The sequence below is a fragment of the Mustela nigripes genome, chromosome 1, assembly GCF_022355385.1.
Source record: "Mustela nigripes isolate SB6536 chromosome 1, MUSNIG.SB6536, whole genome shotgun sequence".
Lineage (NCBI taxonomy): Eukaryota > Metazoa > Chordata > Mammalia > Carnivora > Mustelidae > Mustela > Mustela nigripes.
Window position 1 is genome coordinate 93,310,935 of NC_081557.1, and position 24,835 is coordinate 93,335,769.

The 24,835-nt window shown below is 50.6% G+C and overlaps 1 long non-coding RNA gene across 2 annotated transcripts; it reads right to left on the reverse strand.

Moving 5' to 3' along the window:
- Positions 1 to 14,916: 14,916 nt before the first annotated feature.
- LOC132012891 (uncharacterized) lies at positions 14,917 to 24,297 on the reverse strand. 2 transcript variants are annotated; one of them, XR_009402799.1, is made up of 3 exons: positions 23,913 to 24,297; positions 18,796 to 18,911; positions 14,917 to 15,207 (listed from the first exon to the last, which is right to left on the reverse strand). It is a non-coding gene; the product is annotated as an uncharacterized LOC132012891 (long non-coding RNA). The 2 variants fall into 2 exon arrangements; XR_009402802.1 differs by lacking the exon at positions 14,917 to 15,207 and adding an exon at positions 16,179 to 16,227.
- Between the last annotated feature and the right edge of the window lie 538 nt (positions 24,298 to 24,835).

Consider the following 24,835-nt stretch of genomic DNA (forward strand, 5'->3'; position numbering starts at 1 on the left):
TCTGGAGAGGCAAGCACCCCTGAAGCAGGACATCTCCGTCAGCTCAGTTGCTATAACAAGATAGCACAGGCCGGGGGCTTAACCAACAGACGTTAGTTTCTCTCCGTTTTGGAGGGTGGGCGTCCAAGATCAAGGTGTGGACAGATTCGGTTCCTAGTGAGAGCCCATCTCCTGGTTTGTAGATGGCCACTTCCTTTCCCTGGTGCCTGTGGTGGAGAGGGTCAGATCTTTGTCTTCCTCTTCTCACAAGGGCACTGATCCCGCCAGGAGGGTCTCACCTCCTGACCTCATCTAAACTAAATCACTTCCTAAGGGCCCCTTCTCTAAAGAGCATCACACTGAGGGGGAGCGAGGAGGGGAAGGGGACAGGGGGAGGGTAGAGTTTCAACAGGGGGATTCTGCTGGGGACCCAAACACCACCCCACAACATAGGGAAGGTGACCGCCCCCCCCCTTTTCCCCAACCCATAGTGGGTATTCAGCACACACTGTGGAAGTGAAATCCTACCCCCCGCGTCCCAGTTGTGCGTCCTTAGGGAAGTCACTTCATCGCTCTTTGCCTCATTTTCCCCACTATCAGCTGAGAAATAATAACGCTCTTGAGTGACATGCTGGTCACAAATGTTGAGACACATACTTGACCCATACTACCTGTCCCTTCTACTCCTGTCACCTGGCCAAAGGCCTGCGGTTATGCCAGCGTGGCAAGAGGGGATGTTGGAGAGAGAACGTTTATTTTGTTGTCTTGGATGAAGAAGCACCCACCAGCCCTCTCGATGGTTCTTCCCCGGCCCTGGGAAATGCCTAGTAAACCCACTGGCCTCCAGCCCATGATGGGCGCTCAATCTAGCTCAGGAGAAGAACAGGAGGGAGACAGCGGACGGCACACACAGGAGGGGCAAAACTGAGCTCCCTGTATCCCCTGCACCACTCCCTGCCCCCAGCTCGCTTCCCCTCCTCACTTCCCTGTTTCATCAGAGCTATTATCATTTTCTATTGTCAGAGGCTAAAACCTCAGGGGACTTGCGACTCTCCCCGCTTCCTTGGTTCCCCTGGTGGAGCCGCCCACTGACTCACGGTCACTGTCCCTGTTTCTCAGACATACTGTTCTCCTTTCCTGGCTACTCTTGCGTTCATGGCTTCACGACCTCCCCTCCCCATAATCTTCCTGCCTCTCATCTGTGTCCCCACAACCCATTTTTTTCAATGCTTCCAGATTAATCTCTATAAAGCACCATTCCCATTGTATTATTCTGTTTCCAAACTTGACTGTGATTTCCCTTTCCCAGGGGCCTCCATGTCATTCCAGCCCCGACTTCTCTTCTCTACAGAGATCCCCCGTCCACCCTGATCTGTCTTCTCTTTGCCCAGGATGTGTTAACTGCACATGTATCATGAAGAATTTCAGTGAGATGCTAGGCCACCAGCCATATGTGGTTTTCAGGCACTCGGAAGTGTGGCCAGTGCTGCCAAGGAGCTGATTTTTTTTTTTTTTTACATGTTATTTAATTTAAATGAAAAAGCAGAAGAAATGTAAAATATTTTTTGCATTAGATACTTCTTTATTTTTTTGATAGAACCACACTTCACTTGAGCCACTGTATTCTGTAAGATATACTGTTGTACTGTGATACACGTATTGGGAAAATGCATCATTTCTAGCATTAAGAACGCACCACGGATCACATAGGAGTCAATGGATTGATCCAGAGTGACGCTTTTTGTTTTCGGTGTGGCTATATACCACTGTAATGTGATTATTTCAATATTTCATGCAAACGGCATGAGTTACAGTGGTACCTGTTCCTTTTTTTTTTAATGGCCCTACTAAAATATGTAAAATGCATATGTGGCTCCCATTATATTTCCATTGAATTGCTCCGTGTTAGCTCTGGGTGATATCGTGCTTCTGGAACTTAATAGCAAGGGAGGCATAGGAGGCAGGTATGGCCACCTTCAGAATGAACTGGCCTCTAGAAACCGGCAGCTCAAGGTACACTGTGAACCTTCAGGAAACCCTGTCGAAGGCAATAGGGCGTGTGGAGTAAGATAGGCTTGGCAATCACATGAGCACTGAATTTGAATCCTGGCTCTGTCTACTTGATGACTGACTATGGGCCTCAGTTGGAAAACTGCTAAACTGGACTGTTAAACATGGCCATGTCAGAGGGTCGTTGGCAGAATGACATGAAATAATGCTCTTAACCTGGTCCTCGTAGGTAATGAGTGCTCCGTAATGGTTAGCTACTAGGCAATTGGGTTTAATGGAATAGCAGCAAGAGGTGTATAAAATTACTTCTGAAGGCCTGTCGATTTCTCTTTCCTCTGATTCCCAGTCACATGGTTGCTACAGAGGATGACCTTCTGACTCACAGAGATGAGGTTCATTGCAGCAATAAAATCAGCTCATAGAGAAGTATTTTTTACCCATCGACTCAGCACAAAATGCATTCTCAAATGTCCATCAACTAACCACAATGACCTGTCCTTGCAAATCCCGTGATTAGCTCTGAGCTCCACCTCCAGCCTCTCTGAGAGGGGTGCAGGGTAGCAGGAGATGGGCTCTGTTTCTAGTTAGTTCCTGGGTTTAAAACAATAATAGGATGCCTCCCTGTCCTCCCAAAACGTGCCTCCAGGCTCTTTCGAAGTCAGCTGAACCCCCAGGCTAGTTGACACCAGAAGTGTGGTATGAGTGACTCCCCAGAGGCATTGCCAAGGAGAGCCTCCCCCGCCCCCAACCCCCGCCTTAGTCCCACCTTGCTCTTTGCCAAGCTGAGAGGAGGTGCTGATCCTGGCGCTACCAGGCAGACAGATCAACCATTCAGAGGCCTCTCCTGGGCTTCTGCCAGGCAGGAGGAAAGGAAGCCGCTGAAAAGCTTGAGTCACTGGGGCTCAAGTTCTATCCCAGCACTTCAGAGTGGAGAAGAGAAACAACAGTGATTTCAGACAACGCTGGAAGGAATGAGGAAGCAGAAAGCAATTCCAAGTTCTCTGCAATGTTCCGGGACGCAGAGCCAAGGGGAGAGCCACAGAGTCTTGGGTTTAGGACCTACAGAAGCAGGGAGCAGCTCCAAGGGCAAAGGACAGAGCACCACATGAACCTAGACAGGAGCCTGTTCTCTAGTTAAATTTACCCATAGGCCTCCGGGGTCTGGTAGCGTCCCTCGCTACCGGGTCAAGTGTGACATTGTGAGTACCCTGGGGCTCTGAAAAAGACCTCTCACTACCAGTGAGGTTCTCTATTTCCCCCATCGGTGTCACCGGGCGCTCTAGAACCGTTTTAGAGGAGAATATCACAATCCTTAGAGTTATGACTGACACTTTTTTAATAAAAGGCAGAAAAGAAGGAATTTATTAAAAGGATCCTGAATATTTCCCATAATCAGAGCTAAGATTGAATAATCAAATGGTAGGAAATGCAGAGATGCTACAATGGAACAGTTTCGTCCTTGTGACAGAATTACTCCACGTGGCAGAGATTACTAGTAGCCCAGCCCCACAGACATTCTTCCTTTCTTCCTTAGTGACAGAAACATAGTTTTATTGGACAGCATCAGTCCCAGCTCAAAGACTACATTTCCCAGGTATCTTTGCAGCTAGGCTTGGCCATGTGACTAAGTTCTGGCCAATGAGATGTAAGCAGATGAGTTACTTAAAAGGGAAGTGTAATTTTTTTCCCCCTCCCTTGAGTCCTTCCTACTACCTGGCATGCAAATAAGATCACTAAGATCCCTGCACCTTTATTGACATCTTAGATGACTCAAAAGGGGGACACTGCACGGAGGATGGAGAAGCAGAAAGAGAGAGTGACCTTGGAGCTCTCTGGCTGACCCTGCGCTGCCGACCTCTAGACTTCTTTACATAAGGGGGAATATATGTTTGTTTTATTTAACCACTGTTTTTTGTTTAGTTATTTCTGTAGCATGTGAGGGTGGGGTGAGGGGGGCGAGGGGGTTCAGTTAAATGCAGCAAATTCTATTATTAACAGATATAATACAGTTAGGATGTTCCCTATTTATAGCATCTTTAAGCAGAGACGATCTGACTAGCTTCCTCAGTCCTTGTTAAAATTCACGGACAGTTCTGATTGGCCGAGCCCTATCCCTAGACCAAGCAGCTGTGGTCGTGGGCACATGACCTCAGAAGGGCCAGGAGCTGAGTTGGAGACAGGACTTCTCCCACACTGGTCACTACCTGCAGAGGGAGGGGTAGTGGGTCTCAGGTGTAGACAACGCCCATGAATCTACTATTAGAAGGGATGGGTTTAAGGTTCCTTAATCTCTCCTTTTCCAGCACATATCATCGCTATCTATAAAGATAATACTTGACTTTGCATAAAGCTTTATGCTTGTGTGGCAAATTACAACATACAAATCATTTTCACAGCTGTTACCTCATTGAATCGTCATCACAATTCTGTAAGGTGGTTATGCAATATCCCCATTTTACAGAAAGCAAAACTGAGACTGAGAAGGTAAATAACTCACCCAACGTCTCACAGCTGGGGAGCCTCAGAGCTGGATCTCCAGTCAGGGTGCATTTCCTACCACACCAATTAACATTGTAGCTAAGCAATTACCGAGTTTCCCTTAGAGAGAACTGGATTACAGGTGACATACCTCCTCTCCTTTCCCTGCTTCTGCTCCCCTAAAAAAAAAACACAGCTCTGTAGTCATGACACTTAGAATCCAACTGGCGGTGTGGGAGGGGCCGGTGCAACTATTTAAAATTACAAAACAGAAAAGTAACTGTAAATTACATAATGTCTCCAGGAGGGAGGGATGTGTAAGTACTTCCCTGGGTGTGAAGTTAGGAGAGTGGTCAGAGCCTCTGGGAAACTTGGCCGTGGTGCTCGTTTTAGCTCAGAAATCTTTGAACCTGGCCATGAAGCTGGGAGAGCAACAATATCTTCACTGGGACTTTTTTTTTTTTTTTTAAGAGCTTTTGATTAGCCTGAAATATTAGTGTGACTTATTTTCTCGGCTCCGGTAAATATTTAATTATCAAAAATAATGGTTTCTTTCTTTCTTTCTTTCTTTCTTTTTTTTTTTTTTTTTACCTTTTTGAATCTAAATCACAGCAAGAATTTTATAAAGGCTCTCTTGGCAGTGAATGGTATCCTAGTGTGGCATCTTTTAACTGACATCCCTATAATTAGAAGGAATTGTCTTTTCATACCACAAATTTGAACTGGTTAATTACTCAATGAATATTTAGCTTGTTACATAGGCAAATATTGTGGGAAGAGGAGAACTTCAGTGAATGAGTATTCAACCCAGAAAACTACCCAGGAGCCAGCTGTGGCCTGTTCTAGTTGAGGTCTTCTCTACCACCCCTTACTCCCACCGTCACCCCCACCTCTGCCATCTCAGACACATATGCACCACATTCTGGCACTTCTGGGGGAAAGCCCATAGGATCTCTGGTTGTTGGGTGGATTTGCACATTTTGATTCTGTAGTAAAACATTTCTTAAAATATTTTAAGCATTCAAAAATTTTAAAGAAGGGTGTATAATACATACCCTTGTACCTACCACCTCGCCTAATACATAAAACATGATCAGCAAAGTTGGATACCTCCGTACCATAGCATCCCCTCCCTCGAAAGCCTCCTTCCTACCCTGTATTCCCCCTCTCTTGAATTTGACCATCTTGAATCTGGTGTTTATATTCCTATGTATTATTCATCAACAGTACATAGTGTGGTTTTTGCATAGTTTACAGCTTGTCTAAGTGGTATCACAGCATATATATTCTTTTGCAACTTGCTTTTTTAGCTCCATAGTGTTTTATGGGATCATCCACATTGATACATGTAGCTCCACTTCCTTTACTTTTATTACTGGAAAGAATTCCATTGGATGAATATTCTACAATATACTCATTTTCCTGTGGGTGGAAATTTAGGTGGTTTCCTCTTGTTTTTTTTGTTTTGTTTTTTGTGGGGTTTTTTGTTTCTTTGTGGGTTTTTTTATTATAAACAATGCTGCCGTGATTCCTCTGGTGTATATCTCTTTCTGCACTTATATGAGTTTCTCCAGAACATATGTCTAAAGTAGAGTTGCCGGATTGTAGGGAAATGTATCTTCAATTTTACTAAATGTTGCCAAACTTTTGCTGCTCAGGGAACAGACAAACCACCCAAGAAAAACTGATCTTTTTAACTGGCCTTTGGAGGACTATGTCAGCATTCCTTCCCAATATAGTCCCCATGGCTCCAGTCACTTTCCAGAAGCTTCTGTGGTGTTCTCTTCACATGATGCTAGTCTGGGTGGACCGCCTATTGAAGGCACAAAGCCACGGCCCCAGGGAGAAGACCAAGTCGTCTTGACCTGCTTCATTTTCAAGCTGGTGTCTGAGCCTTCAGAGACCTGGAGCGGGCGGAGGGGCACCAACTGCCTCTGAGGATCCTAGACGCGTACCTCAGCTTCGCGGGAATTCCGCAGGAACCACGAGGCCTTGGGAAACTCAGAAATAGCTCCAAGGGGGAATATCTTGGTTCTACTGTCCTAAGGGAAGACTGGAGAAGATAAGGAGTTCCCTTGTCCAGGGACTTTCCAGATCAAAGGAATGAACAAATCTCTTCTGAAGGACGAGCAAGCACTGTGAAGAGGGGAGTGGGGGAATGATTTAGGGGGCACAGGCTGGCCTGGTTCCCAGGCATCACCTATAAGAAGGTGCGGCGCCAGTCCCTCATCAGACTCTCAGGCACGCAGAAAAGGGGTTCCTATGTCTGAGGCGTCTGTCTGGTCTTGTTGTGGGGAGCGGGGTGGCTGGGCCCTAGGCAGCTGGGAGGCAAAGTGGTGCCCCTAATCCCAGGCCTGGCCACCAATTCTGGGAGGACTGGTTCCTCACCCCTTGAGCACACTGCCAGGTCCAAGTCTACCAAGGAACTTGCTCAGGCCTCTAGGGCTTTGGGGAGCTGAAGGCCACCCTTGAATAAATCAGCCTGCTCTCCAACACTCCAGGCCAAGAAGGAAACAGCCAGGGTGGACCCACTCTGGGGGCCTCCCACATGAGGTCTCCAGGGAGCTTTGCAGCCTTGAGACCCTCCCCCGACACATGTCTCAGTGTCGCAGGCCCTCATCCTTCCTCCTGCCAGGGTGATCTCTTTATGGATCTGGTGACCTCACATGTAGCTGTCTCTTTGTAAGCCTGGTGAGGCCAAGGCAGAGCCCTCCGTCACCGAGTACTTACTTCTGCTCGGAGCTTGGTCCTCATCTGGTCCTTCTGACCGGCGCAGTGAGGCTCAAAGCAGAGGCCAGTTCCCAAGCCATCGCTGTGTCGGGATTTGCTATCAGAGCCCCCTCTACAGAGAGAGGAAGGTGCCAGGGTACTAAGCACTAAACGCCAGGGGGGTAAGCGGAGCCAGGCGCCACCCCTGGCTGTGCGGTCCCCACCCCCGCTTGGTTCCACAACAATGCCTGAACTCATTCCATCCAATTCTACTTTAAAAAAGAAAACCCGGGAAATAATTACTTCAGTCAGACATTATTTACTTAAGTAATTCTTTACTCAAACGTCTTTAGGCTTTATTTTACTAATACTACATAATTACGTAATTGTGTAATTAGGAGGAAATTAAATGACAAATGTTTGCTGAGAACAAACGGAAAAAAAAATAGATCTTTTATTTCCCTGAGTGTGCTTGGCTTAGTATGTTACATCTTCTTCCCCCTCCTCCAGGCTCTGCCCCTGGTCTCCTCAGCGCCCAGCTGCCCCACAGCGGGGGTCTAGCTGGCAGGGGGGGTGTACCTGGGCAGGTAGCAGCAGGGGAGGGTGCCCCGAGCCCGGGGCAGAACACAGATGCCTGTAGAACCAACCCGTGAGTCTCTGCACAGGGCCTGGCCTCCCTCCCATGGTTGGAGGCAGCTGTCAAGCTTCCTCTGCTTTCCTGCTGTCTGTCTCTGGGCCCAGGAGATCCATGGGGTTCCAATCCACAGCAGTGCGAGAAAGGCAAGTGCACCTTGTCCCGAGGTTTACCCTCCTTCAGTAAAGGCCGATTTCCCTCACAGGGCGGCCGGCTTCTTAGAGTCCACCAGGAAAGAGGGGAAGGAGCACCTTGTGCCACACACAGTGTCTGCCTCGAAAATCTACCCAAGGAACAGGCATGGTCGGCACTCCAGGGCTGCCCTGCCCACTGGGGGACGCATTCACACGGACCACCACGCCTCCTCCCCTCCTTCCTTTTTCTGACCTCGGCAGCTGTGGAAGCCAGTGGAGCTTCCCGCAGGTACGAAATTCAATCAATCCGCCACCCACCCAACACCCATGGAGCGTGTCTTTTGTTCCAATTCTGAGGGGGACACAAAAGAGCAGGCCACAGTGCTACTCATTAGTACGTCAGTGCCTTAGAACTTGGCATGGACAGCAGTGCTATTCAGAGTAGAAAGTTTCCTAGGCCAGCTTGCCAATTTAAAAAAAAAAAAAATCACTTATAACCATCCCCAGCATCCAGTAGCAAGAAGTAGGAGTCTGAGCTGTGCCCAAGGTTGTGGGGGTCCGTGCCCTCTCTCCAACATGTCCATGCTGTGCCCCTGGACAAATGACTGATCCTGCTGTGTCTCTATTTTCTCATCAGCAAAATGGGCACAAGGCACACCTTCCAGATGAATGTGACGATGAAATGAATCGGTAGCAATAAGGCATCAGAACAGCACCAAGTGTCCAATAAGCAATAACCCCAGTTGTCAAATGGAGCAGAAAAATCAGTGCTGCGGGGAAGAGAGGGCACTGCAGGGGAGAGGCCGGCCCGCCTCCCCTCCCTAGCCTCATCTACTCTCAGCTGATGATGACTCATGATCTTGGAGCAGGGCCACAGAACAGAGAAGCTGGGAAATAATAATAAAAGTATTAAAGAAACTCAGATCCCAGGGAATGGGGCATGGATCCTGGAGAGGGACTCTTCAGAGAGGCTCCTGCCTAGGGGCCCAATTGCAGAAAAAGAAAAAAAAAAAAGCGCCCTGTTTTCAAATCCTTGCAGAAGATACTTTCTGAGATTTTCTTTCCCCCAAAAAACAAGGAGGGTTGAGGGATTAAAGTGAAGTCCTCCAAAATCTATATTCATTAGTTTCACAAGAAACAGACAAAAGCCACACATGATCACTGGTGGTGGGTCTTTGGTTATCCATTAAGGGGACGTACTTTGCACCAAGACCGAGAAACCAAGCTCTGGCCATCACAGGCCAGAGGTGGGACTGGAAGGGTAGAGAGGATGACCCCTGCGGGCAGGGTCCCTAAGCCCTTGTGACTCCAGGAGGAGAAGCCCAAAGTGATTCTTCCCTGCTCCCCACATCACTCCAGACCTTGGACAGGTTGTCTCCCCAAGCCCCATAAATACATTAAATCATCCTTCATCAGATAGTTAGAAGGATTACAGGAAAAAAAACGCATTTTAAAGCACTTAGCTCAGGGGCCTATCACATATGAAGAACCTAATAAATTGTCATTCATTCATTATCATTATTATTTAATAGAACGGTTATTGATCCTGCTACCACAGAGCCAATCCTGGAGACCATGTCGGATTTGGAAGCCGAGGGAAGAGGCGGGTCTGGGCCACTGCCGGCAGTAGGCAGGTCTGCAGAGAGGGGACGGCGGCCCAGGGAGGCGGGGCATTAAGGGACATTCTAAGCAGTTGCAGAAGACGGGGCAGCTCAGAACCCCAAGGGTCATATTGTCCCTCTTGGTCAGATCCAAGAGGCAGTGAGATGAAGTGATTTCTGCATAAGACAAACCTCCACCCAGCAGGGAGAAAATTCTACCCTTCTTATTTTAGGCGCCCCTTTGAGGTCTTTAAGTTATAATCCACTGGGGTAAGAGTCACTCATTCTGTGTCAGAGGACAGCCTCGGAGAACTGCATTTTTCCAATTTGCCTATACTAACGCCCGGCCAGCCCCGTGGCCTGCGCCTCACCCCACTGCCCTCAGCCCCATTCAGTCTGACAGGCTCCTGTCCTCGGGGCTTGGGCCAGCTGTGTTCTGTATGAGGCTAACCAGAGCTCTTGCTCAAGCTAGGATCTAACCCTAAATTTGCATTAAGGCTGGGTTTGGTGGCCTGTCCATGCTCTCCCAGCCCCTGTGGCTCCCAGCCTGGCCATTCTTTTGCCTTTGCTGCTGCCTCTCACGGTGGACCAGCGGGCTCCCAGAGGCTTTACGGACCTCCTAGCTGAGGGAAGTCCTCCCTCCCCCCACCCTGTGCTCTCCTCCTCCTCAGTCAGCTACAGGCTTGAGCAGCAAAGGATCCAGGGAAGCCAGAGCAAGGTCAGCACCATCCTCTCCCTGTAGGTACAAATTCAAGCTGAATTCCGTGCAAAGGATATTTATAGAGTCTGTAACATGGGAGAGCTCAGAGCCAAGTGTGTGTGAGTGTGAGAGCGTATGTGCATGAGTACTAGTGTGCATCCGTGTGTATGTGTGTGTCCTGGAAGGGAGTCTTCCGACGGGATAGATGGAGAGCCACCTTTGTCCGCTCATCTCATATTCTTCCAAAATCGAAATTCAGCTCTGCTTGGAATGTTCTATAGAACACACAGCAGCCAGTCCATATGGACCAACAAACGAATTGAATTTGTGAAGCCAGGGTTTTTGCACAAGTTTGGGTCCCGAGGGCCCAGAGGAAACCCTGCCCCACTGGTCTTCAGCTGCTCCCGGTCTCCTCACGAAGCCTTGGCTTTGGCTCCTGTGGCTGCCGGCAGAGAGCTGGTAGTAATCAGGATAAGTCTGCAATTAACAAGGGCTCCCTCCTCGTCTAACCTTAACAAGGACAGAGACAGCCAGCACATAGCCTGCCCTCGCCGCCGCCTCCTCCTCCATGCTGTTTGTTAGCCTCGCAGATTATTATTAGAGGCGCCGTGGAGCTAATCACCTCCCTGGTGGACACCCCGCCTCCCCTTGGCTCTTGCTCCTGCATCGTCTGCATTTGACCTGACTTCCCAGGGCTCCCGGGCTGTCTGCTGGCAGCTCCCGGGGAGGAGCAGAGGTGAGCCCACCTGGGCAGGACTGGGGGGACTGTTTCCCCCAGGAGGGTGACCTCTGCCCCGAGCCCCCAAGGACAGGGACTGGTAAGGCAGAGGAGCGGGAGAGGGAGGAGGAATTTGGGAGAAGCACTGTGAGCTAAGGCTGCCTTGACACTTACTCATCTCTGGTTAAGCCCTTGTTAGAGTATCCAGAGGGATGCACGGAGGGAAAGGCAGACCAGGGGATGGCAGAGCTCCCCTCCTGCAAATCAATGCTGGGTAATGGAGGAGAGTCATTAACATTTCTCTCCTTCCCCCAAAGACTGCAGAAGAGAAAACAAACTAAGATTCCAGCAGAAGAAATTCGAGTAGCCCAGAGGAAGAACTTCCACAGGCCAGGAGGCTTTGCTTCCCTGGGTAATCTGCAGCAAGCTTCTGCAGCCCAGCTGGTCCTCACCAGCCTTCCCCTGCTCGGCCCCGCTCAAGCCCTCTCAGCAGCCTCCGTTGAGCTGGGAGAGGTAACAACACAGGGGCCCGACGTTCAGGCCAAACCTCCCACTACAGGAAACTCTTGGCCCGCCATGCCCCACTCTTCCTGCAAAGCCAGCTCAGGGCGGCTACGGCCATGGCCACAAGCGAGAGCTGTCCTCCTCACTGCGGGCTCACCTTCCCCTGGAACCCTGGCTTCCGGGGTGGGGGGGTCGGGAACGCTGAGCCGCCCCACACCCAAGTTCACTATCATATGCAGAAAATGCTCGACAGACGGACACACTGTTCTTACCACAACAGACGATGTAAGTCCTGGTGCTGTCACAGGCAGGACATTACAATCGGAGCTTTAGAATAACAAGGGAAGAAGAACAAGAGACAGAATCGTTAATGACCACAACTGATGACCTCATTTCCTCCCTGTGACCACCCTACTGGGCAGGCATTAGGAGTCCCATTTCATATATTTGCAAACTGAGGCTGAGAGAGGTCAACGGCCCAGGGCCACATAGCCTGTGAGAGGCAGAGCTCTGGGATGTGGGGAATGAGGTCTGACCCCACAGACTAAATTCCTGTTCCCATGCAAAACTCCCTTTGATGTGAGGTCGGTTTGACTTAAACTTCTTTTATTATTGTTGTTGTTGTTGTTATTTTAAAAGATTTTTATTTATTCATTTGAGAGAGAGAGAACAGAGGGAGAGGGAGAGAGAGAAGCAGGTTCCCCACCGAGCAGGCAGCCCCATGTGGGGCTCGATCCCTGGACCCTGGGATCATGACCTGAGCCAAAGGCTTAACCAACTGAACCACCCAGGCACCCCTGACCTAGCCTTCTAATAAAGAACTCGAACAGGATCTGCTAAAAGGTATGGCACACGGGATATCATGTTTCACATCACATCGCTATCCACACCCCCTTGTGGAAGAATCTTATTTCATTTAGTGATTTCTGGGACTGAAAGGTATTCATTGAACAAGTGTCAGTAAGTAAAGTGAGTGCATACTCTGTGCCAGGCTCTGTAGGTGCCAGAGACAGCCCCAGCCCCCACAGCAGCCAGAACTCGGCCCTGCTAGAGGCTCCTGGAAGTCATGGTCAGGTCTCCGCCCAGGGAAGTGAGGGACCCCCCTCTGCTTTCAACCCCCGGATTCTCCCAGGCAAGGGTTTGTTGGCTTATCACAGATCACCCTTGCAGGGGCACAGGTGGGTGCGTGCACACGGGTAGGGGCCTAGGAAAGTGCACATGGGCAGTGTCCTTCCCCGAGGACTGCTCGATCTAGCCAGCTGCCTGCAGGCCATCACACAGCCCGGCCTCTCCCCAGAGGGCCCACCTGGTGCTAATTGTGTGCTGTTCTGCCGCAGATGCAGCTTCCCCACCAAAGTCCTCTCTGTCCAGATGTTGTCATCGGCCAACCCCATCAGGCAGGGCTGGCCTGGGGTCTGGCACTCGCCTGTCAGTCCTGACATCTTCAGTGGATAATGGAACGCAAGGATGTGAGAGGCAGAGCAGGTGCATGCTAATGAGGAGATCAATTTTAATTATGATTTTAATTAAACACCCGATCCAGTAGGAAATATGACAAGAAGTAGGCTGGGGCTATGCAACCTGGGAGGAGGGAGGGGTACAGGGGAGGGAAGGTGCCTCCAGGCCTCCTCAGGATTTAAAAGAAGGAAAGGGCAGCACCGTTGGGAGTCACAGAAAAGCCTGTGCAACCTGAAATTGGCACGGAGAAAGCCTGGTCCTCTAAAGAGCGCTCAGGCAGTGGGACTCCCGAAAGAGGAAGTCTTAGTGATGAGGAGGCCTCAGAGGTCAAGGGGCCCTGCCCCTCCATGCACATGAGAAAACTGAGGCCCAGAAAAGAGTGTCTTCCTCTCCTCTGCCCCCACAACGGACTGTCCATGCCTCTCGCTGAGTACTTACCACACGACACAACCATTACCTCTTCGCAGCCTTCCTATCAAGTACTCATCCAGTCAGAGAGTCGTTTGAGCAATGCCAGCCCTTCAAGGGCAAGGCCACCTCTGCAGAGCTCTCTGTGCCCATCGAGCAAGTAGACACCAAAGGGGGTCACCGATGCTCACAGTGATGGTGCCTCCTCTCACGGCAAAGGAACTGTATATAAGAATGGATCTTCCCCAAACTCTGTACTCCACTAGTGCTCTGAACAATGCCTAGCATGTAGTAGGCATGCAGGAAATGTGTATACAATATGTAATCACAAGAAGTCCCTAACGTTTCATGAGAAGTCAGAAGCAACGCCCAATTAGGCAGCTGTTGAGACAAGCCATACGCTTTCTCTACACTGTCCTGACGGAAGAGAGTGATGTGTGTGTGCTCTGTGCCTGTGGGCCCATGCACTGTGTATCCGCAATTCTGCAGGTCTCTTGATAACAGCGGATCACAGAGTTCACGTGATGGCCTAAGAGGAAGCCGCCTTAGAGATGAGCGCTGTCCAACAGTAACGCCTGCAGTGCAGGAGATGTTCCATAGCCATGTTTTCTGACACAGTAGCCCCTAGCCATGTGTGGTTATGGAGCATTGGAAACGTGGCTCATGTGACAGAGGAGCTGAATTTTTAATTTAATTTAATTTCACTTCATTCAAATTTGAATGGCCACATGGCACCAGTGGCGACCATATCGATGTGGATCATCTCTCATCATTCTTTCTTTGCTTGGCCCTGGAAACTGAGGCCCAGAGAAGCAGCCCTTGGACGTCACCCAAGCTCAGATGTTGGCCTTCACAGGCAGCTCATTAAGATTCAATCCTGTTATGGCTTTCTGGTACATAAACAGCGCCTGTAAGGAGCTTCCACTTACAAAAATGTTAACAGAGTCCCTACACACGGCCCGAGGACAAAGGCCAACGATTCTCCCCAGTTCCCTGGATACGCTTGAGTCACGAAGAGCTGGAGGTCCGGCCAAGACCTCGGGTAATGACCCAACTACTGCTTCTGCCTGTTCCGCGCCCACCACCAGTACCGGGGCACGCGGGGCCCATCTGGTTCTTCCCACCTCGCTGATGTGAGGTCTTCCCAGCCTCTCTGCCTGCAGCTAACGTCTTGTCACTGGCGTGAACAGAAAAGCGGAGATTAAAGATGGTGGCAGAAGTTAATTGGGATTAGACGCGCATGTTCCATGGTTAACAGAAGCACAGATGCTCCAGCGCCGCTGCTGAAGCCAGATCGTTTTCTAAATGCCCTCCCTCCTTCCTCCCTGCTTCCTCCCCACCCGCCCACCCCCTGCACTCCACCACCCGCACCCCCAGGTGCCCCAGAGAGTATCGATTGGGCTGTTTCTTCTTCTTGCACGTTATGACTCCATATCAGTTAAACCTTTTCCATAATGAATGAGGTCATTTGTGGGAGGAACAGAGAAAACAGGCACTCCTGGCCTCACTCCGACACACCTATCTCCCCTCCTCTCTTCTCTGCTGTCTGCTTTGTTCTTTGGGCCACTGATAGAGGAGGCAAGGTCAGGGTACCCACACATCACCCCTTATCATCACAACACAAAGAATACCCATTGTCCAAACACATTTCAGGATCCCAGACGGGCAGGGATAGAGAATCAGGGAAAAGCACGAGCACTACATCCCCCGAGAAATTCCCCAACCTACCCCAAGGCTCCTCGCTGTTGGGGCAATTGAATTCCAAGCTTCAGAGGAGCTGTGGTTCTCAGACTTGGGGAGCTAGCTCACCAGAAGCACCCTCTCAGGAAAGATGAGTTCAGAATTCTCTGCTCCTCTCCAGTATGTAAGGGATCCTGAAGGACAGAAACATAAGCAGTTTCCATCTGTGATTCAAACGCACTTTTCTTCCTCATCCCCAATCTGAGGGGTTCCCTATCAGCCACACCCTGGACAGTCCCCACTGTCCCCAGAGTTGACTCTAATCCACGCATTCAGGAACCCCCGAGGAGGACAAAGGCAGCTTCTCAGTGGACACAGCAGTCATTCCGGGAGGCAGGGGCCCTGCCTGTCCACAGCCTGTTAGCTGAAACAGACATAAATATGAGAGACTGCCTCCTGACCTACTGGGGAGACATGCTGGGGTGAGAAGCGTGTGGGGCAGGAAGGCAACCTCCCGGTGAGGTGGGCTCTGTAGCCAGCAGAGGGGGAATGAGCCAGGGAGAGACAGGGCCAGTAACCTCACTGAGCTCACCCTTTGCACTCCAAGTGGGCTCTCGGTTGGAGAAAGAAATTCTCTTCGAAAGAACTGACAGGGTGGGTTTGTAATTCCCAATCGGCGATTCCTGGGGCTCCTTTCTTAAGGAAATTCTCCCAGAAGGCAAGCCGTTGGAGCACTGGAACCCAGAGCCTGCACCTTCTTCAGTCCCTGTCAGCAAAGTCCTTGAGCCCCTACTCTGTGCTTTCTTCCTCTTTCTCTTCTCCGCGAAGGACCTCTTCCCTTGCAGGAACCACACCTACTTCTCTTCGACCAGGACTCCACCTCCGGAGAATCATGCTCTGGGTCGTGAAGGAGGAGGAGGAAGGAAGTGGTGGAGGTAGACATTGAAGCCAAGGAGAGGATGATGGTTTAGGTCTCTCCGTTGGTGTTCTGGCTCTTGCCTGACTTGGTTTCGTCCCCAGCATTAGCCTGTCTCCCATAGTGCAGCTGGCACTGGATGACCTTGAGGGTCTCTGAAGGTGAGAGCGGAGTTACAGGAGAGCTGGCTCCCCCCAGCTCACTTGCATTGACTTATTCAGCTGGAGAGGACTCTGGACCCCAGATGAGCGCCAGGTGGGTACGCCGGCTACATGTTTCCAGGGCGCCACATTCAAAGCTGAACAAACCCAAGACACATTCACTGTTATTTTGAACTGCATGCCCACACAGCGCTTCTAGGGAGCATCTCGGATGGGCAACCAGAGGAGGGGACACAATGTCAGCCAGGTAGATGAGGGGACCCACGTCCTGTCATGGAATCTGCACAAGCACGTTCCTTCTCTACCTCGATCTGCCTGCCCGGTCCCATTCTTTGCCCGCAATTAGCAAGCCCCAGCCAACATACTAGAACCTATTAGCACTGATCCCCTCTCCCATCAAGCCAGGCCTTTCTGCCCAAGGTCAGCTCAGATCCTGCAGACGGGAATCCCCTCCTGGCCCACTCCTCGGGGTTGTGGGGAGGGCTGGATGGAATCGCTCCTCTCTCAGATGCAAGATGTTGCCATCCAGGCTCGGAGCTTAAGGAAGATGCTGCCATTTAGAGAACAAATCCAGGGGAAGCCTTGGCAGCCTCACCCTTGAGCTTTTCTCATATCTACTGACTCCCACAAATCTACCAAGCCATGTTTAGTGAATATCTATTATGGAAGATCCCCCACAGAAGACTCATGGGTGTGTGAGTCTTCTGCCCTCCTTCCTGCCCTCCGTACTTTTGTGAGGAGACACATCTGGGGCATGGCAGCAGCTACTGGGGTGTGAACAGAACAACTCCAGGGCACATGCTCGTGGGGAGCACAGCACATGGCCCTGGGCCTCATGCCCAAGACCGTGTTACTCACAACTGGAGGAGGTTTACGCCAGGTGCTATATAAAAATGGTGGGGTGGGGGGAGATCGGGGTTACTGTGGGACAAAGGGATGGAAAGGCATCACCAAATTCAGGGGCTTGAGTTTAGCTTAGAGGGATTTGGGTTTAGTTGAGAGGAGATGGGTACGGAAGACGTCACAGGTGGGAATATCCCATGAGCCGGGAGGTGTGGTCAAAAAGGCCCAGAAAGTGCTCAGGAGACACTGCACAAAACCCTTTGGTGGGGAAGGAGAGCTTGTGTGGAACGACAATGGGAAACACCACTGAAGATCCCCAGGCTGAATGCTGTCCTATCAGAGAACATGGTTCTAGCTCTTCCTACAGGAGAGAAGGATCTCGGGTTTGAGTTCATGGAAAAGGTTCAGACCCAGATTTGTGGCAAAGCACCTCCAAGAGGGGCCCGCCCTCCATGGGCAGCAGAGCTCCATCCCATCTCCCTCCCGAGGACCCCTCCCCATTTCTCCTCAGTCAGAGCCTTACCCCCACCACATAAGCAGGACAGGAACACGCGTTCCCTTTGAGCGCACATCCACGCTGTACAGAAGAGCCCTGCCCCTCTTTCTGCCTCCAAACCCCACCCCTTCCCTGCACCTGTGCCCGTCCTCTCCTCCTACCTCCCATTCCAGGGGAGGGAGAGGCCAGTCCTCTTACCTGTGCTGCTGATCCCACTGCCTCAAGACAACTTCAAGGGCCTGTTGCATTGACTCTGTCCTCTTGCTCTCAAGTTTTCAACTTCCCCTCTCCACCTGGACTTCCCCGTCATTTGACTATGCTCTAGAATCCCCCACCTTAAAATCAAAATCTCCATAGGCCCCACACCCACCTCTACCCCCCATCTCTCCATTTAGTCTTTCCCCACCAAGCTGCCCCCAAAGGCTTGTATACAGATGCTTTTCCCATGTTTTTACACCGGTCCATTCCTCTGTGTCTGCCACCACCCACCTGCCCACCACACACCCTACATGTCATTGACACTGCTTTTGCTAAGACCACCAGGGACCCCCAGGTCACTAAATCTCCTACACCCTCTCTGGCGTCTCCACCGCGTCTACCAGTCAGCCCCTCCCTCCTTCCCAACGCATTCTCCCTCGGCTTTGGGTGAGGTCACATTCTCTGGGGCCTGGTCCGCATTTCCTCTAATTCCGTTGCCGTGTTAGTTCGCAGCCTCCTCCTGGCTGAATGACCGTTATGGACTCCTCATTATTTCTCCAGTTCCAAGCGCATTATATTTTTAACTATTTTCATTCTCAAAACAGTCCTACGTTACAGATGCTATTTTCCTCCTTTGCAGGATGAGAACGCGAAGACCCATAGAACAACGTTCCCCTAGCTCACTGAGCTAGAAATCCGAGCGAGAGACAAGAGTCAAACAGACCTTTTGGGTCGTGATCTATGCCGTCGATCACTGTATTACGCTGTCTGTGTACCTGACTGTATTAATAAGGGTAGGAAAGACCACACAGCCATAATAAACAAACCAAAATCTCAGAAGCTTCAATAACAAGCTATTATTTCCATCCTGTGCTCTGTATCCACGACATCTCAACAGGGAAGGGGCCGCAGGTAGTTACTCAGAGACCCAGGTCGTAAAGGCTCCACCATCTTGTAAGTGCAGGAAGGAAATGGAAAGGCAGAAAAACCATACATGGGCCTTCCCTTGTCATTTTTACAGACTGAGTGTTATGGCCCCTCTTAACTATAAGAGAGGAGAGAAGTACCAGGGAGCGAATGGCAGGTCTGCTGAGATAAGCCGTACAGACAAGAACAAACTTGAAATTGGGAGCTTCTCCAGCCTCATCCTGTGTCATTCCATACTCACCCATTCCCATGGCTTTAGCGACTTTCCAAATGGATGTCTTCAGCCCAGACCTCAGCCTCACTGTCGAACTCCCATCTTGTCGGCGTAACTGCTTCCTTGACATTTTTCAAGAGCTTCTGAAATTTGAAATATTCAAAACAAAACCCTTGGAGTTCCCCCTCATCAAAACCTCTCCCGTCCCTCAACCTGTCCCATTTCAACAAGTTCTACTTCCATCCATTGAGCCACTTCTGCCAGAAACCTGGGAATTTTTCCTGCCTCCTCCCCCTACTTCCATATTCAACCTATCACCACGTCTAAATGAGTCTATCTTCAAAATAATGTCAGATCTGCCCAGCTAGTGCTAGCCCTGTCACTCTTGTCAAAGACACCATCATCTCTTGCCTAGACTACTGCCACTGCCTCCTTCCTGCTCTCCAGATTGCCTCTTATTGCCTTCTAGAACATTCTCCAAAGCACAGATCAGATCACGCCACTCTTTTTCCCACTCAGTGGTTGTCTACCTTGCGCAGGGTTGTGTCCAAAGTCCTGAAAGGGGCCACAAAAATGCTCACCACAACCTTGCCTCTCCAGCAACAACCTGTGCCATTCGTCCCCTCACGCACCATGTTCCAGCCACACATGTCTTCTGGGAGGTCCTTGGCTGTGCTTACTCTTACCAGATGCAGGCTTTCAAACATGCCATTCCCTCTCCCTGAAATGCTCATTTCATACTCTTCGTCCACGAAGTTCTTCTTATGCACGACTCTCTGGCTCAGTGTCACCTCTCAAGAGACCATTCATGAAACTCCCAATAGAAATGAGGCCCTCTTGTGTATGTTCCCATCACACCCTACTCTTCTGTTTTACAGCGCTCGTGGCAATTTATAATTATATATCTATTTGGGACTTTTTGTTGGGTATCTGACTCCCACAGAACCATAAGCTCCATGACAACTATGGTGGGATACTTGTTTGCTCACCATTGTCTCTCCCACACACAGTATCTGGTGTAAAATAAGTCACCAGCCAAAACTTGTTAAGTCCAATGAGAATATAACCTCTTGGCCCATATGGCTTCCATGATGAGCAGCTTCTGCCTGCAGAAGAACGGCGTACCATGCCCCAACCCCTGGCTCCCTGCCAGTGTGATTACGACCAAGTGACAAAGATCTTCTGTTTCCAGGTTTGTTCTCCAAAGAACATACAATCTTGGCAGTCTGGAATAGACCGGTTGTGCCTTCTCCTGAGGGCACTTGGGTAGCATCTCCTAAGGCTGAACCACTCTGGGTCTCAGACAGACTCAGCAGAGTCGAGGTCTCCTTATCCATTCTTTAAAATGGATTAATCAACAACTGAACTCCAGAGTCCAGCATGCAGGGCCTTCCTCAGGCTGACCCATTCTGCTTTCCGACTCCGTGGCTGCGAAAACCAGTTGCCACAAATGTAGAGGCTTAAAGCAACGCAAATTTATTATCTCATTGTTCTGAGTTCAGAAGTCCAAAAGGAGTCTCTCTGTGCTAAAATCAAGATGGTGGCCAAGCTGCATTGTTTGCTGGAAGCTTGAGGGCAGAATCTATCTCCTAGCCTTCTCTAGCTCCTAGAAGCCGCTTGCACTGTTTGGCCAGTAGCCTCATGTCCCCATCCTCATAGCCTGCGACATCAGTGGAGTCTTTCTCTCATGCCTTCTTTCTAGTTCCTTCTCTTCTGCCTCTGCTTTCTACCTACGAAGACCCTGGTGATTTCACCAGGCCCATCTAGACAAACCAAGGTCGTCTCTCATCTCAAGGTCAACTGATCAACAGCCTTAATTCCACATGCAACCCTTTTGCCGTGTAACCTAGCATATGTAGACTGGTCAGAGACTAGCCTCGGGGGACCCTTTTTCTGCGTACCGCCAAGGTCACATCCTTCCATCTCTCACCCCAAACTTTATGTTTGAACCACAAGGATGGCGAGACTTAGAGCTGTTGTTCCAAAGAGCCAGGGTTATCGGCACGGGGATCTATAGGAAATCACAAGTTACCTCTGGAAGATTCCCCAATACACTCTGCCTCTGTTATCTCCTCACGCGGCGGATCGCTAACTCTCCTGCACTCCCGATTTTCTCTCCTGAAAATGAGGAGAAGGAGGCCCACCTCTCTGGGTTGTTGCAAGGATTAAACAGGTTACATGTGGACAGTGCGTGGGAAGTCGGGCTGATGCATGAGAAGGAGCATGCGCTCTGACTTCCGAAGTCTGGGTTCAGCTTTGATTCCCACCACTTAACAGACTTGTGTGGTCCCAGAAGAGTATTTAATCTCCACAAATTCCCTCAAAATCTACATTTTCTCCGCTGTAAAGTGGGGGTATCAAGAATACCTATCACAGGGTTGCTGTAAGGATTAAATGAGATAAATTATGCAAAGTGTTTTGGCATACAGTAATTGCTCCATAAGATTAGGTATTATGATTATTATACTAGAATCCCTGATAAATGTAGCTGTTCTTTGTTGTGATGTTTTAGCTCATTTTTTTTTATCTGACAAACTCGAAAATCTCAGCTTTAGTATCACACCTTCAGAAAAGCCTTCTCCTTCCCTCCTAGCCAGAAGCGGTCAGCTCTTCCTCCTGCTGTGCTCTCCCATAACACCTAGCCCATGTGTTTGTTGAAGAATCTGTGCATATGTCCTTCCACCACCCGCCCCCCACCAACACACACACACACACACACACACACACACACACACACACAGGACGCCGTGAGCGACTTGAAGACAGGTTCCATGGCCTGTTCATCTAGGTACACCGGCCCCTGAGTCAGGGCCTAGGAGTTATAATGTTTAAGACATGTCTGCAGACAACCGTAGAGTCCTAAGCCCATCCTTAGAAACTGACATTTCATAGAACAGTTGTTACTGTATTTGTCGCAACACACGTGTCCCTCTACCCGCAGTCCGTACTCGGGTTGGGGAGGTAGGTATGCACTTCTTTCCTGGGAGCTGCTTTCCTTGGAGTTCCAGCAGAACTGGCCCCCCAAGGGAGCTGCAGCCAGAAAGCAAAGAGCCCCCCCCCCCCCACTCCGCTTGCCGCCAGTCCCACTCTCCACCTCTGCCTCCGCCACCGCTGTGTCCCCAGGACCGCCGCTGCCTCCTGCAGCCGCCGGGGCTCTCCAGCCCCACCTTCAGCAAGTGCTCCGTAGACCCTGAAGCAGAAGTCTGCCCTGAGCAGAACCGGACTGAAAATCATATTTTCACGGGATGTCAAACCTCCTCTCCTACCTTAAATGAAAGATATTATTTTTGAGAGGAGAATGTCACACTCTACCACCGAAATTCTGCTTCCTCAGCAGAAACCCCAGCGGCATCTCGGCATGGCTGGCGGCTCTTCACGTAGGGCCGGTGCTGGGAAATTCAGCAGGCCTGATGCAGACCGTGGGAGCACGGGCTGCTCTGCGATTCAAACAAGGGGGAGCACACTCAGGGGGCATTGCCTTTGCGGGGATGGTGGAGAGGCAGGGGAGACCTGGTCCACACACACACACACACACACACACACCAGCCCTGGACCCACCGCAGGCCTTTCTCTCTCCTTGGGAAATGCACCCATCACTTTGCCAAATAAATAAATCATCCCCCAGCTCACCCACCTCTGGCCCTGCCTGTAATAAATGATCTCCCTTCGGCTTCCTCGTTGGCATATATAAAAATATACCCTCTGTGCTGCCAACAGCCTCTCAGTCCCTTGTCTCTCAGCAATTCAGGCGAGACTTGAGACCTCTTTCTGATTCACCAGCCCTGATCCGGCCCTGGGATCCGAAGCTTTGCGTGGAGCTCGGAGGGCAGGGAAGGTGTCAGGCTGTGAGTGGGACCACGTCCAGGGAAACCGTCCGCGCTTTCTAATGAGTGAGAAGGCGCTGGGGAGAACAGGTCAGAAGCAGCTTTCTGTCCCTGGAGCCTCCGGTTATGTCAACTTCTGTGCGTGTGGCCTGGGGGCTGATCGCTCTCGAAGTCCCCAGGAGTCCCAGAAGCACCAGCTGCTTACCTGGCTGCCGGCTCTTAGCAGGGCCACGCGGCCACGCGGATCGGGACCTTATTTATGCTCTCTGGCCGCTCCCAGAGGCTCCTGCTCCCTGTCCTAGACGGGAGCCACCTGTGAGCAGCACCCAATGACCAACCCAGGTGTTCTGTGTCTCCTGGGTGCCCTGTGGCTGGACTCGGTGTCAAAGACCCCATTTTCAGGGTTCAGGGGGCCAAGTGCTCTCCTCCAGCCCCGCAAGCCCCTAAACCAGCAAGGGGCACCAGCATCTCCTAGAATGCTTTCCTCGGGGGCTCATCGCCTCAGGAAACTCCCCGTGACCATGAATGTCCTCCTCACCAAGGACTCTCCACTCAGAGATCCCGGCCTGTCCCTCCGGTGCCTCACTCAGCTGCAGGACCAGGGCTGTATGCAAACATTTGCTTTGATTTGTAAAATGATCCATATAATTAGGGAAAAGAGTTAAATAAAGGGACTGATTTCAGAGAGCAGGCTCTTAATGACACTAATACCTGACAAAAGGGGTCATTATGATGGGCTAATGGGCCTTGCCTGGCGTTCAGCTCTCTCAGGACACAATCCAACACACTCAATTATCTGCTAATCAGGGCCATTTTGTCAGAGGTTACTGCCCTGAAGTATCAATTATAGGAACATTATTAATACTTTATGGAGAAACCACTTGCATGAAAGTGTTAAACTCAGGAGGCGAGCCCGTCACCCCCCTGTCCTAACGGGGACCCGGGATATGCCGTCTCTTTGTGGCCCCTTTTGACTCCCCAACTGGGGTTTTCCATGACCTATGGCGTCTACTGGGAAGGAGCCAGGGCCATGATGATGTTCCCAATCCTGTCACCTGTGACCGAACTGGCACGTCCAACTCTTAATGCCACCAGCTGGCGATGGTGACTTAGCCCAAAGCCAAGGCATTCCTGACTGGAGATGCCGGAGGGAAGCAGGGAGCCACAGGGCTCAGGAACAAGCCGGCGTGTGTGTATGTGTGAGTGTTTCCCCCTCTCCGTCTCTCTTTTCTCCCTCTCCTCCCCTCCTTCTTCCTACCCATCTTTCTCTGCCTCCCTCCATCTTGTCTCTTTCTCTCCCTCCCTCCCTTGCCCCCTCACCTCCCGGTGTCTCCTCTCTCCCCTCTCTCTCTCTCTTCCTCTCTTGCTCTCTTCAATGAGATCCCGCTGAGGCAACAGGAAAGAGACGGACAAGAGACGTTTCTTCACGACGCAGCCTTTCCGGGATGCAGTCTGTGTTGCTCCCTAGCGTCCACTCCTCCTCCATGCTGGCCACGTGGATTTTTCACTTCTAGGGAGGCACCAAGCACCCAACACAGAAACTGGAGGGGCAGCTCTTAAAAATGGTGTGAAGTAGCGGTCAAAGTAGGAAAAGAGCTTTAGAGTCAGAGCCATGAGAATTCAAATCTCTGCCCCATCAATCCCTGGCCATGGGGTCTCGGGCAAGTCACTTAACCTCCTGTGGCTTTCGAAGTAGATCCGTGACTCAGAGTAGCAGCTGGGCCCCTTGCTTGTTGTGCAAACTCAAGCAAGTTATTTCCCCTTTCTGAACCACAACGTTCCGCATTCAGGATAGAGATGGTCATATCCACACGCTAGAGCTACAGGAAAGGTTAAATATATAGGCACTAGTCCAGCGCCTGACCTAGTCTACCCAGAATGAGCATGATATCTGTATCACAGTGGGGCACGAGGTAGAAATACCTGTTTCTATATAATGAGTGTAAGTGCTCAAGAGAAGTCAATCCTCTCTGCCCCTCTGACCCTGAGTATCTAGACAACTTCCAGGAAGAGAAGGGATTTTTACTGGAGCTCAAAAGGAGAGCAGTTAGGGACCCTTTGGAACCCCTTCCAGTGCTCTGGTGCCACTGTGCTCTGAAGAAGCTGTCTGCTGAGAATGTGTGGAACTCTCCACTTCTATGGCCCAGTTGGCCAGAGACTCGCCCCTCACAATCAGGGCTACCTTTGTTTGGCCCCTCGCCATCATGAAGGAGAATCAGTGCTTCATGGAAATCTCCTACCAC